The sequence below is a fragment of the Parus major genome, chromosome 2 (assembly GCF_001522545.3).
Source record: "Parus major isolate Abel chromosome 2, Parus_major1.1, whole genome shotgun sequence".
Classification (NCBI taxonomy): Eukaryota; Metazoa; Chordata; class Aves; order Passeriformes; family Paridae; genus Parus; species Parus major.
In genome coordinates this window covers 141487977-141493814 of record NC_031769.1, presented here as the reverse complement: position 1 = coordinate 141493814, position 5838 = coordinate 141487977, and the positions used below count along the sequence as shown (strand labels likewise).

The following is a 5838-nucleotide window of genomic DNA, read 5'->3' as shown; positions in this document are numbered from 1 at the left end:
AACCCTTAAGACAGGGTCTATAGGGCTGAGGACTGAAAGAGATCTTCTTTCCAGTAGGAGCATCCTAGTAAGTCATGAACTGGGAGAGTAAGGCACCCCAGAGGGTGGCCTTTGGTAGCTTACACCCAGCTGGTAGAGCTCACTCGAGAAATGTGAGGGAAAAGACACATAAGTCCAGGGCAAGGCACTTTTCTAGAATAATGGTATTATCTGAAACAACAATGATTCAATGGTTAGATCTTGTTAAGTTCATTGAAAGGGCTTCATTTTATTGAGGCTACAGTTCTCAGCCTGTATCTCAGAACTGAGATACCTGAGTTCTCTTTTCTTTATGCTAGTTCACAAAAGTGCTATGAATTTACAGAGACTGTCAAAACACAGGCAGACAATCCTGTGCATATCCCAAGATTATATTACAGCCTCTCCAGCCTTCTTCTCCTACACAAAGAAACATTTCTGCTACACATATCCCTAGTATTTCCAAGAAGCTATTCAAATATCATTAGCAAAATGATCTTTTAAAGCAAAAATGAGTATTAATTTTCTTCATGTGAGAATATATAGTTCTAATAGATAGATTTTAATCATGCTGTTAGACACAGTTGCAACACAAGTGATAGAAATGAACCAGAAAAAAAATCATTTATTTTCTCTGGCTTCAGGGGAAATTACTTGTATGCTTTGGAAATAAATACCTCACTGTGCTGAAACTTGAACATTACTTAGTCAGAGGACACCATGGGAGAGCATGCTAGAGTTTTATTGTGGGTTCCCTCTGTTGAAGGCCTTCCAGAATTTAAGTAAAATAAAAGCATATTGCAGTGTTCTGGCAAAAAAGAATTAAATAATAAAAAGTGCAAATAACATGGCTGTGACTGAAACCAGGACAGCTGACAGAGTTGCTCTTTGTAGGGTAAGCATATTTGTGATGAAAGAAAAATTATTCTGTACAATTTTCAGCTAAAAAGAACCTAAATTATCAGGGTTGATGCTAAAAACAAAATGTTGTATCCAATAATAACAACCTGAACAGACAATTAGAGCTCTTCTGGGGGGAAAAAGCACAGAAAAATCCTTTACATCCTTTTACAAACACATACATATTAAAGTCTGATTTTATCAGAGTGAGGTAAATATTAGCTGAGATAGAATCAAAAGCATCCATCAGTGTCACTGCTCAAGTATTAAAAGCTAGTGCTGCAGCAACTCATAAAATAATTACACAGATGTAGAAATATTAAAAGATTGAGGGGGATGTAAACGGGGCATATAGCTATCCCAGTTATTTAAAAAAATACATTAAGTAAAATATTCTAAACCTAAAAACATGCATAACAACCCAAGAAGATATAGATGTGGATTTTTAGAAATAACAATTGCTTTATGTTGATTAAGAAAAGATTATCTGATCCAAGCACTTTGGACAGTGCTTTCTTTCCCTAGCAAAATCTTCCCCTCCCAGAAAAAAAACAAAAACCAACAAGAAAAGAAAAATAGTCTTAAATTCAAACCCAATACAAACAATGTGTGAAAACAGAAAGTTCTGAAATGAAAAATTAAAAGTTGATTAAAAATTCTGGATAGAAATAAGTCATTATCTTGAAGGGCCTGTCTCAATCCTCTATTTCCATAGTTCATTTCTTCTTTTTTGTGGCAGAAACCACTCAGTATTTCCTAATTGCTTCAGTGACCTCCAGAAACTGCATTTTTCTGTCAATTTGCTATTCAGTGAAATGACACCACCAAACTAATTATAAAAGCATTTACTAATGTCAGCTTCATTGTTTCATTACATCATTTTAAATTGTAGGGTCTTTGTGGCAGAGACAACTTCTCAGCACAGGCAGCTGAGTTCCCAAGAGCAGGATGACATCCAGGGCTCCCAGTCTGGAGACTCTGGGGATGGCTGCACACGTGGAGAATTACTGTCACATCTCTGTCTCTCTGTGGGATTCCTGCATCAGCCTTGAAAGGGGCTCTGGTTGTGGTTAGACCTTCTTCCTATTGACCTCTTTCTGGAGTCAGCTGGAGAACTGGGGTAAAAGATTTGAATTTAGTCTTGCCCTTTTCTAACTACACACTAATCACTGCTTAGTTATCTTTGGTTTTACCCTCTGACTTTCTCTGAGGTGTGGCTGTGCATCCACCCTTCGCCCCAAAGTAGACAGTAGCTTCTTGTTGCTTAAGCACCTCTATGTTTTGCTTAAGCACAACAGTAGAATATTTTTGGTAGTGTTTAGAAAACTGGCTAAGTAAGAGCTGAGAAAGAGAGGGAGGAGAGTCCTCTGCTTCCCAGGCCTTATCTCTGCTGGAGGGTGTGGCTGTGTTTTATATATTTTAAACAACCTAGCTACAGCTGTGAAACTGGTGATAGAAATGCTTATCAAAGCGACTTGGAAATGCTTGCAATTTGTGCAAGTTTCCCCCAGAAGAGGAGGGGGAGGAAGAAATTCCATGGTAATCCATGTTATAGAAAATGCTCAAATGTATGTAATGCTGATTATTACCACCTGCTCAGCCTCTTCTATGTTACAGCCCTCATGGGAGAATCATACTTTAGGGTCTTGTCAAAAAATGTCAACTTTATTTTTTTCACCAGATGCAATAACTTTCCTTGAAGACCGCCTGCTTTGGATCCCACGTGAAAATACCATTAAGCCTTCGGAGAATGTGTTTGGGGATGGCAATCGATTTGGGACCAGTTTACGGCTGTTGCAGAGTTCTGAAAGGCCTGTTGCACCCCCCTGCCCCTTACTGAGAAAGCAAGGCTGAGGGAAATTCCATCTGTGTCATTCCTTCTTTATTAAATAAAATACAAATAGGAAGCACTTGATTTGACTGTCTATGATTTCTTTTAATTAGAGCCCCGAAGCCATCCTTTTCCCAGAGGCTAATGTTAGATAATCTTGAACAATGCCTGCATGCATTACAAACCTGGCAATTCAGCCCCATCTTGACTACAGTTACGTGTCACAAATGAGTTGACAGCAGGCATTAGGTGGTGCCTCCCATGAGCCAGGAACAAGGATGTTAGATGTTGCTACATAAAGAACTCAGGCAAGCTTTTTCTGACCTCAGTAGCTTGCAAACAAAGAGACTGTGTTACCAGGATTTCCGCACCTATAAAAAAGTCCTTTCCCCTTTGTGCCTTAAAATGATTCTGTCAGTGATATTCACAGTGGAAACTGTTCCTCTGTAGCTCGTTGTTTTCCTTTATTTTATTGCTTGGTAGTTCCTTTTGCTTGCTGTAGCAGTTCAAGGAAAGAAATTTGAAGTGGGATATATCTATTTTAAAGAGTTTCAAGCTGTAGCCAAATGCCAAAGAATAGATCAGACAAGAGCATCTCTGGTGATTGCTTGTCTGTCTCTAGCACATAGCATGGTATTGTTGATTCGTGCTTCAGACTGGCCCCTTGCAAGGTTTCAGTTCTTTGACTGGTTAATAATTAATGTTTCAAGCATTTAAAATGAGGGTCAGGGTGCGGTCATTGCTGGTAACTAATTGGGTTTTCTTCAGACTTGTGGTGAGTTCACAGTGTTGAGCTTTGAGCAGTCCTTTCCTTGAACAGAGGCAACTGCAAGTGGAAGGCTTAGATCAACATACCTGGGAGGCTGGTGCTCAAATCCTGGCACTGTTGATGACTCTCTGTGTGGCCTGAGGCAAATATCCTACTGTCTCAGGCTCATGCACATAAAAATCCAGCAGTTTTCGGTTCTTTCCTTTTGTATTTTTTGTGACCAATTATATCATCACCTCCTCAGGTCTCACATGCAGACCTTGAAGTTAGTTTGAGCATTTTATGCACTGTTGTAATCAAATAGTAAATGTAAAGACAAGACTGCATAAACTTTGAGGCAGTTAAACAAATTCTTCCATCCATAACCAACCAGGGGAATTTCTGGCTTTCTCTTCAATCTTGAGGGCCAATGTCATTTCTGTAAGCTGTAAAAGAACATTTGTCAAGACAGTTACATCTTTTTGACAGATGGAGAGAAGAAAAGTAATTTCTGCATGAATGAGACATGTAAAAGGTCTTGATAGAGCCATAATTGTCAGCTACCTGATACTGAGTTATGCTCATCTTTATGGTAGAAGATGGAAATGGAGTTTATGGTGTGCTACTCGACACTGATCCAATCCAAATAAAAAGGTATTCTGTATTAGCTTCTGCTAAATATGAAGTTTCACCAGTGAAATCAGATGAGTTTTGATGTGTAATACTGAAAAGGTTTAAAGCTTTCAGTGAACTGGGTCATTGCAAGTCAGAGCTTGTCAAAGTCCCCTCATGCATCTAGAGAAGAACTTTGTGTGAGTCTTCCAGAGCTACCCACAAATGCTTGGGAGAAACTTGGATGCACAGTCCATTTGTTTCTCCATCACCACCTTGTGCTGTTAGTTCAAGGGTAGTTGCCATTTGACAATAAGTATTTCCTTTTTTTATCAGGAATCCTGTAAACTCTGACACTTCCGTGCAAGTTTTGTTAATAACTTTTTTAATTTCAGTCAATTGTCTGCAGTGTTGCCAGTTCTTTTAAGAAAGGAAAAAAATTAAAGAGCAAAATCACCCTTCATATAACACGACTTTTTGTACTACTAGATAACTACTGGGAACTGATTTTCCTCAATACAAAATACAGAGTCTGATGCAAGTGTATGCTTGGTTGACTATCAAGGTTTGGCTGTGCTCTTTGAGAAAGGAAGGAAGGTTACAGTGTGTTTTTCAGCTGTTGAGAGAAGTGAGGGAAATTTAATTCAATCCCTCCCATAGGGCATCTCTGTGATCATCCCAAATGGCTTGTGGCTAAGTTGCTATGGGAATTGCTGGAATTCTCTGTGAGCCTGGTGCCAAACTGAATGTATTTGCTACCCTTGACAAAATGAGGAAAGAACTTTTCAACTGAGAATCCATCAGAACAGGATTTTGTAGTTTTGAGACAAATAAGAGAAAAATAGACATCACTGGGAAGAAATCAGAGACATGTTCATGCTAACAGTGCATAGCACAATCCCACATGATCAAGTCCAAGGCCATTTCACTCAGTGCTGGAACTGGAGACCATTACATATAGGAAAGTTAACTTGGCAAAAAAATCATCCTGTGGATATGGCATGATAGGAAATAAATGCTCGTAGTGTATGAACTCTTTGTTGGTGATCCAGGATACTTTCAGTCTTAGTCCATAGATACCCAAATGAAGACTTTGAATATCTGTATAATTTCATTTTATTCACTGTAGAGGGATTAAAGAACAATCTTGTGGTTATAGCACAGACCTGGAAGAGAGGAGATCTGGGCTGAAGCCAGACCACAATTGAAAACTTCAGAAAATAATTCCGAGTACTTACATCAGGCATCCAGAAACAGAAGTATCCCAAATTAGCTATCTCTTTTCTAACGGCTTACTTAACTTCTTTTTAACTCCATTTTCCCAGTCCCCTGCAAATGAGGTTAGCAGTAAGTAGGATAATTTTCTTCCTTTTTAAAAAATTGCTTCTCTATGGAAGGGAGGTTATAATACTCTCAAGCACACTATCCCATAATAATACTAAGTCATTTGTTCCTTATTTGTTATCCATTGCAAGTGTAAAGTATGCTAGGATGCAGAAGGAACAGCCTAACTAAATAAATTTTTCACAATAGAAAATTTTACAAAAATACTTTGAAGAATTTGGAATAAATATTTTCTTCAGCTTTCATATTTTTGAACTATTCTGCTCACAAAAAAATCTACTGTATTTGATGTTAGTTTTGACTTTATTAAGGTAACTTGGTCTTGCTGCTGTAATGCCTTGGCTTCTGCCACATTACAAATGTTGAATGTTAAATAGAATTGATG

General features: G+C 38.3%; 1 long non-coding RNA gene across 1 annotated transcript; it reads left to right on the top strand.

Moving 5' to 3' along the window:
- Positions 1-2165: 2165 nt before the first annotated feature.
- LOC117245503 lies at positions 2166-2833 on the top strand. The gene is made up of 2 exons (XR_004500234.1): positions 2166-2486; positions 2600-2833. It is a non-coding gene; the product is annotated as an uncharacterized LOC117245503 (long non-coding RNA).
- The last annotated feature ends 3005 nt before the right edge of the window (positions 2834-5838 follow it).